Source organism: Phaseolus vulgaris, chromosome 2, assembly GCF_051622355.1.
Source record: "Phaseolus vulgaris cultivar YP4 chromosome 2, ASM5162235v1, whole genome shotgun sequence".
Classification (NCBI taxonomy): domain Eukaryota; kingdom Viridiplantae; phylum Streptophyta; class Magnoliopsida; order Fabales; family Fabaceae; genus Phaseolus; species Phaseolus vulgaris.
This window is the reverse complement of record NC_143499.1, coordinates 37,636,310-37,647,455: the sequence shown is the minus strand read 5'-3', so window position 1 is coordinate 37,647,455 and position 11,146 is coordinate 37,636,310. Positions and strand designations below refer to the sequence as shown.

The 11,146-nt window shown below is 33.8% G+C and overlaps 1 pseudogene across 1 annotated transcript; it reads right to left on the bottom strand.

The window, feature by feature from the left end:
- Nucleotides 1-8,170: 8,170 nt before the first annotated feature.
- LOC137811804 (WAT1-related protein At1g68170-like) lies at nt 8,171-10,710 on the bottom strand (annotated as a pseudogene). Its single transcript, XR_016518697.1, has 7 exons — nt 10,467-10,710; nt 10,292-10,354; nt 10,027-10,143; nt 9,220-9,469; nt 8,976-9,134; nt 8,721-8,872; nt 8,171-8,535 (listed from the first exon to the last, which is right to left on the bottom strand). The product of XR_016518697.1 is annotated as a WAT1-related protein At1g68170-like (transcript).
- Nucleotides 10,711-11,146: the final 436 nt, after the last annotated feature.

Genomic DNA, 11,146 nt, shown 5'->3' with positions numbered 1-11,146 from the left:
TAATGCACTAAATTAAAGATCAAAATGGAGCTTCGGTCAGATAACAGACAATTTTAAAGTCAGTTAACACAACTCTAACTAGACACTACCATAACCATAAAGCTTAGAATTGGCCATGCAGACTCTACACAGACACAAACGAAAAACATTTATGTGGGCTAAATGAGTGCAAATAAAACCAAAAATAAGAAATTTATCAGATTTTGCAGGATGCACGAAGACAACCGAGGCTAGTTAGGATATTGCGGACACTACATGTGAAGAGGACAAGTTAGGACCCAGTCGACCCTAACTTTAAGGTGGACTAAGCTAAAACTTGACCAACGCTCCATTTTCCTTTAAGGTACTTTTAATTAATAAGGCTAAGCTAGGACTAGGTCGTCGCATGGAGGTAAGTGGTAGTTAGGGCTTAATCCTTGCTAATTAAGTGATATAGTTTCTCCATGCCCGTTATTCCCCATTTTCCCATTTTTGTGTTGAAATTCCTAGCTTGCTACTCTTGTTCTTCGTTTGTAGCACAAAACATTGTTACCTCCATTGCTCTTGGTGCGTCTATTGGTTGTTGCTTTCATTGGTTGGTGTTTGGATGTGTTCTTGCTCCCATTGGTTGGTCTCCATTTTTTCATCTATTTGTTCATTGATGTGTGTGTGGTGCTAAGGAGAGCTTGGAAGAGTTAGCTCTATTTGTATTGGTGGAATCCAATCTTGCAAGGGTGATTGTGGGGTGTGTTGGGTTGGGCTCACTTCCTTTGTGGAGGCCCAGTCTAATATTAATCACCTTTAGAGTTTTTTCTTGAACAGAGTGAGACCCGTCAGTAGAGACCGAGAGAGAAAAGGAAAGGAGAAAGAGTGAAGAGAGAAAGTTTCGTCTAGCAACTTCCGACCGCCGTCGATGTTTCGTTTACTGTTGGATCGAGCGGATATTTTGTTATCAGGTTCACAACTTATGGTAATTCAATCTGACCGTTCGGATCTTTGCGAAGTTGTTTGATAAGTGAGAAATTTGTCTCACACTAAAGCAGCATTTTCAGCATTCTTTTGAGGACGAATATTTTCGGATCACTGCTGTTGCTTTGTCCACCGTTGGATCGGGCTGAATTTTGTTAACAGTTTCATAACTCGTGGTGCTTTAATTTTACCATTCGGATTGTTGAAAAGTTGCCGGAACAATGACTTATAGGCTGCACACACTAGCTGCAGTTTGGTGAATTTTCTGGTTTATTGTTCTCTATTTCATCTCTCTTGTCTTGCTATTTGGCTGATTATTGAGCACGAAGTGTGTTGTGATTTAAGACTCTCTTGTATCCTAATTTTGATCATAGTAAAACTTGATTAACTGACTTGTACCCGTGGTTTTTTTTTCACATTGGAAAGGTTTTCCACGTTAAAAATTTTGTGTCTTCCTTCAATATGTTTTTGCTGCTACCATTATTTGTTATTGCTCCTCACAGATTCCTGCAAGTTTAGGAAATTATTATTCGCTGCTTATTGCTCTTGTTGGATTATTATTTTATTGTGTTTAATTTCCATCAGGAGGAGTTTTGGGTAGTTTGGAGCTGAGCCTCGGGTGTGTTCTTGATTCCCTTATTTTGTTTTTGTTTTTTGTTTTGGTTCCCTTAGTGTGTTTTTGTTTTTGGTTTGGTTCGTTTAAGTTACTTGGTTGGGCTTAAGTTGATTCTTGATTGTAGAGTTCGTGTTGCATTTTTATAGTTATTTACTTTTTATTGATCTAATTCAGAAGCTGTAGGAGGATTCGTGGGGTAAAAGCCGGTTTTAATAGTCCCTAAAATATTAGTTTTAAGAGTTGATGATTGAATTGTCTAGTTGTGTTTATTAATAATTTGTTCTTGACAAGTAAATTGTAGTCAACAAATTATTAGTCACAAGTGGACCACCTGCCAAAAGAAATAGCCAAACGTTTTATATTACTAATTGAGATTCTAAAATGATTTAATAACTCAATGTGTAATTTACGAAATTGAGTAGCAACATGTTTTGATCATTAGAATTCTAGTTTGGATATACTTTTTCAAAGTACTAAGAGGAGGACATCCAGACACCTCGTTCTACTCACAGATTCATACCATCATTAATTATAATGAGGTCAAACTAATATGTTACATATTGTCTAATTTAAATTCAATTATATTAGTCTTTGTATGTTCTCATACTCCAATTAGCATGATCATAAAAAAAATATAAAAAAAAAGTTAATTAAAAACGTCAAACACATGGAAAAGTAGTCTTTATCCTTTAAAATTATGTAAACCTTAATTTTCCATTACGAATGGAAGTAAATAGGGTCAAGATTATTCTTGTCAAGTTCAAATAAAAAATTCCAAAAATATTTTCTTTATTATCACATGCTTTTGTTTCTATTTTTAGGAAAAATATTCTAAAAGAAATATTTGTTTTGCATATTTAATTAAAAATATCCTCTTAGGAAAGACGTTATATGGTACTAACACCTTGCTTCCACGTAACCAACTTCCAAATCTGGTTCATAGACCTTTCTTTCGATTTTTTTATAATTTTTCATAATAAACTATGATGGTGACTCCTCTGTTTTTCAACGTTTGTTATCATTGTCCCGTTGTGATCCCAATTGCGACAACGTGCATGTGAAAGATGTCACAGACGGTGAACAAGATGACTTATATGGCGTATTTATGAATTGCAATATCTGGGAAGCTCTAAGAAGATTCACCTTTTCCATTGTGAATGATTTGATCTAAAATTTAGATGATCCATGATGTTACTTTTTTGGCAAGAAAAATAATTAGGAGTAGGGATAGAGATGACTCTGCAATTAGACGTGGCAATGTACAACGTGAAGTTTTTACATCTATGCATGGCCATTTGGTCATAGAACTTGGCAACATCCCCTATTCTAATGTGCCACCAGGATCTACTGCTTTTGTTGATGGTTAGCAAAGTCTTCCATATTCCTTAACCCCATCATCCTGCAACCCTTCATCCTGCACCCCCTCTTCCTCTACCCTTTCTTCCTAAAGTGACCAACTCCCATTTGATTGATCATCTTTGTTATTTGTCGCTTCAGTTCCTCGTATCCTTGTTGGGGAACATGTTGTACAACATCCTACCTTTAGTCACTCCCCATCCAGGTTATCACCCCATCACAGAGTTATGTCATCACCTCATGCCAGCACAACTCATCTACTACATCTTGCAATAGGTCCACCAATGCAATCTTAATCTTCTCCAACAATCCATCACTTTTGGGGTTTAGCACTACAACCCACTGTTGTTCCCTCTCTCTACACTATTTCTACCTTTCTCCTAGTCCACACTAGCCCTACTCCCCACACTATTTTCTACCCCAACTGAGCCCATCCATGATGCCTTAGTCCATTCCATTGTTGCAAATACAGACCATGATCTTCCTGATGAGGAAGTACAACGTGATGCTAATGGGAGGGTCATCATTCGACCAATGGGTAAAGGGTAAGCAAAATTTCTCATTCATATTTCATTTCATGCTTAAAAATTAAATGCTTAAAATATTCATTTATATGGTGTGTAGATGAACACCTAATCATCATGCTATTGAGGCGATTAGTCATTGATCACTAATTTACGACAAGTGCACCGTATTGTCAAAAGTAATAATTTTTCCCTAAGAACGGATATCAAATTCACAAGGAACATTCGAATAATCAAGTAAAAGATTCACTAAATAGAAAACAAAGTAATAAAGTTTGTTGGGAGTTTCTTATGATCGCAAAAGAAAGTAAGTCAAGGAGTTTGTTGGTTCAATTGGGAAAATTGGAATTGAGGTTCATCCTTCTTACCCCGTTGTATTTTGAATACCATGGTAATATTCTATCATTTGATTGATATTGATAGTCGTATAAAAATCATTTATATCGATTCATCGCATATAAAATTATTAAGAGAGTCTCCTAAATATCGATTTCTCGCATATTTATAAAAAAACTTCTTATCATTACAATTAGTCGTTGACAGCAATTAACATTTCAAATATATTCCTGGAATTCAAATATGTTAAGCATGATCATTTGGGTCAGAGACTTATACGTACTTTCCAATCAAATCTAAGGATCTAGATCATAGAAACAAACATTACGAATAAAATGACAATACCAATCATCAATCAAGAAAAAAATGTTATATTTAAATATCACCCAATACATAAGAGTTTGAATAGATTAATTCCAATCTCAAAGGGTAGAATTAGCCATTCATGTTGGCTATTACAAGTAGGGAGAGCAAGAAAATAAGATCCAAGATGTTTCTCCTTGACGGTTGCCTCCTCTAGGGTTTAAACATCTTTTATTCTCCCAATTGGATTCCAATCCACTTAATGATCCTCAGGGTTGTGCCTTAAGCCTCATATTTAACCTAGTTAGACTTAGGCTAAGTGACTTCTCGCTTGGGTGTTCTTGGGCTTGCCTGGACGAGTTACACAAAAAAGTCCCAACGTCAGTGGAGTGATCTCACCTGGGCGAAATTAGGCTTATTAGGGCGAGATTCTTTGGGAGCATCTGGCTTGGGCAAGTTTGGGTGAGTGCTGGTGCGTTCCAGCTTTCCCTTTTTAGCTTTGTGTATTCTGCTTTTCCCCTTTCATCTCCATTCTTCCCTAGAACTCTGAAATTAATACAAATTTGGGAATAAATCATTCTTATTCAAATTAAAATCACAAAATATGTAAAAAGGTATAAATTTATAAATTAGGGATTATTTTATGTTTATTTTATCAATTAATATTCATAAGTGTCTATATTTTAATATGAAATATTACTGAAATTTTTCACTTATGAGTCATGCAATTATGTCACAATTGAAAGGCCTCTACCACCATTGTGAAACCATGAGTGAGGAGACCCAACTTAGATGGCGGATCAAATTTAATGTGAGTTTTTTTATTATTAATTACAATGAATTATAATTTATTCAAGCTTTAATATAATCATATTAATTTAATTGTTCCTCGTTTGTGCAGACTAGAGTGACTTGGGTCCCTCATGATGAGTGACAAATTAGAAAGGTGTACGAGTCAAAAGTTAGAAAACGCCTCTATTACGTGCTTAGTAAAGCTCGGGCGGCTTTAGACTCACTTGGATAAGAGAAGAAACATACATACTTGGATAGGAGAAGAAACATACCTACTTGGATAGGAGAAGAAGCACGGGGTGAACTTTGAACTATTGGGATACCTAAAAGTTAAAATACAAATCATCCCAAAACAAAATTAATCGGTCTTCATCATGGGACAGAGCATTGCACTCAAGTGGCGGAAAATCAAACTTCAATATTTCATTAGACCTTATAAGTAATACTCTTTACTTATGTGTAGGAAATTACATGTAATCCAATTAAAATGTGAAAGACAACAAATTCTTTATAATTGTACAACCTTTCTTAGGAACCTAAATATGGACGACTTGTTGAACTAGATGAATTATTCCTTGCCACTCATACCAACAAGAAGGGTGATTGGGTAAATGGTCATTCCCAGGAATAGTAGAGGTAGAGTTTATGACACTACGGATTTGGCTGCTAATTTTCACCATGGTGTCTCATCCCTCACTCAACCCTCTGTATTAACTTCTATCATTGATTGTAATGTTCTTAGATGAAAAATCCTAGAAGTAACTGGAAGAGAAAACTAGGCTAATGAAATGACTACACAGTTAGAGGACATAATGATGTTGATGCAACAACAATTAGCTATGATGGTGTTACGACATGTTGGTGACATTTCAACAGGTACCCATCAAGTCCACCTCCAATATGTTGAAGATTATGATAATCACCTATTTCCTTGATGAACACTTACAATGTAAGTTAAATTACTTGCTCATTGTTTTCCTCTACTAAGTGTTTCAATGAACATGTTCAGTAGAACTTTGTGTTCTATATTTTTATTTCCTTCAATTCATCTGTATTCTCAATTTTTTATTAATTTTAACTGTTGTTATTCTTTTTCATAGGTACTTCCCTTAGTCCACTAACTCCGATGCTTTGGAAAACACTATATTTGTGAAATGGAACACTTTTTTCCCTTATCTATAATATCCATCTTTTATTCGTACTTTCTTTAATTGGCACATTGACTATTTTATTAAACTTTGATTACTACTTCTTATGTTCGATAATTTCAATTTCCATGTGGTGTTTACCTGTATATATGTATTTTTCATATTGATTTGTCCTTTCCAAACAAAAAATGGATATCTAATTGAACTTTCAATTCTTATTTAGATTAGGAATTATATTTCATTCATATGTGTTATCATTGAAAAAGAAGTAAATGAACTTCTATTGCATTTAGATTAATCACATTGTTCTTAAAAGATTGAGAATTCACTTATACCTTTATAAGGCCAATTAAGTTCTCCTAACTTTTATTATTTGCATTGCACTTTGAAATTGTATAATAAGGCAAATAGTTCTAAAGTTCTGGTATTCTATAAAAACTACAACTTTTTTTTAACTCGTAGAATGCGTGGGCTAGACTGACGCTAGGGTCAACAATACCCCTAACTTAGCAAGGGCTTAATGAGTGTCTAGCTCACTCTAAGCTCTTTTTTCTCATTGTGTAGTGTCGACGGTTGAGGATAAGTGAAAAGTCTACTCAACTTTCATTAAGAAGTGTTTGATGAAGATAACTTGTTTGAAGGTTTATGAAAAAGATAATTCATAGTCTTAGTTAGGTTAGAGTTGTTTAAATAGCCTTTTTCACTCTGAATCTTCCTTATATATCACAGGCATAGTGATGAGCTTAAGCACAAGGGTCTCTTAATAAGTTTTTTAAAATCTATTTCATTGTTTTCAAAACATTGTTTTACTGCACAATTTAATCTTTTGTTTGACAAAACAATTGATTATTTGGTATTGCTTCAGAAATAGTTACCTTTTTCAAAAATTAGTTTTGACTCTAAATCCGGTTGTGTTCACATTTTCAGTTATCAACAAATCAGAAAGTGGTTATGTTTCCACTAAGAGTATTTTCAAAAAACAATTTGTTCTTTTGAACTTTAATATGTTATTTTTGTCAATCTGTTCTTTCCTGTCAGGTTTCTTAAATAGTTTTCTTTGTGAAAATTTTCTAAGTCCAATTCACCTCCTTCTTGAACTTAGACACTAAAAAACTCAACCCTCTCTAAACAAAAAAAAAATACTATTAAAATGTTTAACTTAGAAAGTTCTTGACCCACACTATTAGGTTCAACTTAGCGAGACCTCAACCTCTATAGCGAGAACTCAGCTCTCAGTAGTAGCTTCTACTTAATGAGAACTCAACTACTCTATTAGCATTTCTCTTAACAAGAACTCAACCCACTGTATTAGGTACATGCTAACCCAGAAAAATTATCTTCAAAATATACATCATTCGTTTTCTCCTTTAAAATGGTTAGTGACTCACTTTATTAAGAAGTTTCTTGTAGCGTTTGTAAACAATTTACAATCGTACATTTGTTTTAAATTGCAATAAAATAAATAAATGATCCTACTAAAAGATAAAATTTGTTGCTGGTCTAATAATTATTATTTATGACACAAAATCCTGCCACTTTGTATCATTTGGAAAAAATATTTTGAGATCTTTTTCTTACCCCATCACTTAGTATCCAATTCTTGGCTAAGAAATTCATATCCACCGAAATATGAAATGTTATACAAGTATCTTTTCAAAATTCCCATTATTTTGTTTCAGAGTCCTTAATGGCTGTAATTTTTTAATATTGAAGTTTATGTGATGGAGATACGCCTAGTTATATTGTAGAGCTTTTAATGACTGTATTATGTTTGGTTATTTCAAATTCATGTGATAGTGAAAAATGGAAAGTTGCAATCTATTTTCTGGCATGGCAAAACTTCATGCAAAATTTCTAAACTAAAGTTAAGCAGAAGGGCAGAGTGCCCTCTGTTTTAGGTAGTTTTGTCTATTTTTCTTTCTGTATATGCAGCACAGTGACAAGGATCTATATGAAATAACCTTCTTTTATAAAAAGGTTAGAGTATCTCAAATACTCTATCATTTATATATTCTTTTTGCATATTAAAAAAAATCAGTGAGTTAATTCAAACTCTAATGTGAAGTGCTTTTAAACATTATATTTGTCGAAAACCTGATGGCAAAGGACAACTTTATGTTTCAGTTCTATGATAATAAAGTGTACAGTGACTTAGAAATACACACATATAGTATGGTCAGTATACATCACGAGAAACGAAAGGCTTTAAGTTCAAACTTTTCCGAAACCATGTCTTCTGCTAGCTGGTAATTTTCAGTGTCGTGTGATTGTGTTCATTTTCCATGAATAGTCAAGAAACTTTGGCAACTATGTTACTTTTGCAATTGGCGTTGGAATGGTAATGCAGTCACTATTCTCACTATATTTTGTCGTGGACATGACAACTACTTCGGGTGCTTCATGTTTCTGGGTGATTTCTGACGAGACTGTCATATTCACCTTTTTCACTTCTTTGCTTTTACCCCACAGAAACATGTACAAGCCACACACAATTAGCACGCCTCCAATCACACTAACATATGCACAGAAAATTCACGTCATTACTAAACTTTTAAAGCAAAACATTTTAAGAATAATACAACCATGGATGAACTAATGAAGGGATAAACAAGGTTTTCACGAGAAGAGAGTCATTATGACATAGAATTTACTTTGTGATACATAACAAATTTAAGTGATCAAGAGCTTGACTCATACCTTCCTACATATAAGTTTTCACCTAACATCAAGCAATCAGCCACAGCCACAAGCACAAGCATAAGAGGGTTGAAAACAGATACAAACAATGGACCTCGCATCTTTACACACCATGCAATGGCAATAACCACTAATCCAGATGCCACGATTCCCTACAAAACATTTTCATTTCAAAATTAGTAATTATTCTGTTAACCTATTCATTATCCAAATCTAGACCCAATTATATTATGAATTTATAGCATAAGATATTACCGTATAAACCACAGTTAGAATCCTAATACTCGAACCCAACTTCCACTGGTTCCAGTCCTTCTCAGCATAAAGGGCAAAGGCTGTGGCTTGTATTGCACCCATTAAGGACATCAACGCAGTACTTGAGTGATGACTTGGGTATTCTTTATTTATCTTAGACTGTTCCATAGAGTGATAATGACAAAATATGAAATCAAACTCCACGATACTCAAATATGTATGTAAAAATAGGAAGAGCATGTACCTGAATGATGAGCCATAATGCAAAACTGAAGCAGCTTCCAAAACCACACAAAGCACCCAGAAATTTATGACTAGAGTCAGTATGCAAAGTTACTACCTGGTTATTTTTATGCAAAAGATCTGTGTGAAAACTCTTAACATTCAGTTCTTGCCCTTTGAAAAATGTCAGTAACATTGACCCTCCAATTCCTATTATCGTCCCCACCACCTTGGCCTTCCCTGCTGTGGTTCTCATATTCAACTTTTCCAAGCTACCAAAATTCAAAAAAATAATCCAACCAACCATGCTCAGTAATATTAATTTGATATTAAATTAAACTACTTACTTAGTATTTATAATGATGGTGGTTTTCGTTTTATAGAAACATATTTCTATTCAATCCATGGTGTGTGTATGTATGGTATTTCATTGCAAACAGTGGCATATATATGGTTATATTAGTATATATAGGTCTAAACAAATATATAAATTAACTTTTAATTTCTATCATGTGGTGGTGTGTCTGAAATTGACATTCGACAAGTTTGTATACAAGTTATAGATGTGCGTCCTCCACTGCAACTAAAAAGCAATGGTTAATCAACTAGTAGAAGTCACGTAACAACTTTTTAGTTAGTGAACCAGATTTAAGTCACTAAACCCATCATGGATGCTGATTGCAATTTTTGCAATGATGGCCATAGCATGTATATATTCTATCCACTCTCTCTTTCCCTAAATATATGGTCTATAAATCGTCCTATTAGCGATAACACATTTAAATAAACATAAAAAAAAGCATAATGGTTATAACTGGTGACTACGTACCCGCAAGAGATAGCCAAAATAAAAGTGACTGCAGGAACAAGATTATATATTGCTGTAGCGAATGTTGGCGACACCAAATCCAAGGCCTCCAGAAATAGGTTATGCAATAAACTTGCACTGTATATATGGTTTCACAATGACAAACATACATATGAATATGGATATTCTGTTTAGTACTATACAATTTAGCAATGTACATGCATGTTAAGGCAAAGGGGTGAAGACAGAAAGCTTAAATGAACCATATGTAGATGCATAAACATACCCAAATAGGCCACTAAAAAATGACATGAAAAGCACCCTCGATGTCAGTTTTGGTCTGCTCTTTCTGTTTAAAAAGAAAGAAAATGGAATCATGTTCTTCTTGTATAGTTATTAATTGAAGTGGTGTAAGTGCTCAAAATGAACAAAAGAAGAAGTATGAGGGGGTGAGAATGAACCTTTCGAAAATGAAAGCAAGAGAAAAAGTGAAAACTACTGCGAAAATAAGACGGTAGGCAGTGACTACCCTAATGCTCATTCCATCATTTATGGCGAGCTTATAGAGCACATTCACAGAAGAATATGTGATTTGAACCAGTACCATCAGCAGTACAGGCTTGAAGTCTTGCACTAGTTTCCATACGTTATTCATCTTTACACAAACTATAAATCAAGTTTGTTTGAGATTGAAGAAGAACATAGAGAAAAATGTGTTCTAGTCTTAACCCGAGTAGTGCATTTATATATATGTATGTAGACAATCAGCAACACTTGTATTGATCTGAATAGTCAAACTACTTCACCAATAGTATGACCAGTCACATAATAAAAGAAATCATGCTTAAATTAAGTTGCATTTTTTTAGATAGTTTATATATTGTACCATTAGGGTCAATATATGATAAGATAAATGTAAATTAATATAAGTTATATAATAAAAACAAAGTAGGTAATACAAATGTTTGATTGTGATATGCATATTTTAAATTTGATCTGACTTTACTTTAGAAGGATTCAGACCTTATTAATACACAATCAAGAAAAGAAACAAAATGCATTATTATTATAGTATTTAATACATCAGTATACTAAGTATTCACTTAAACATCCAACATCGGATAATTTTTTATAAATATAT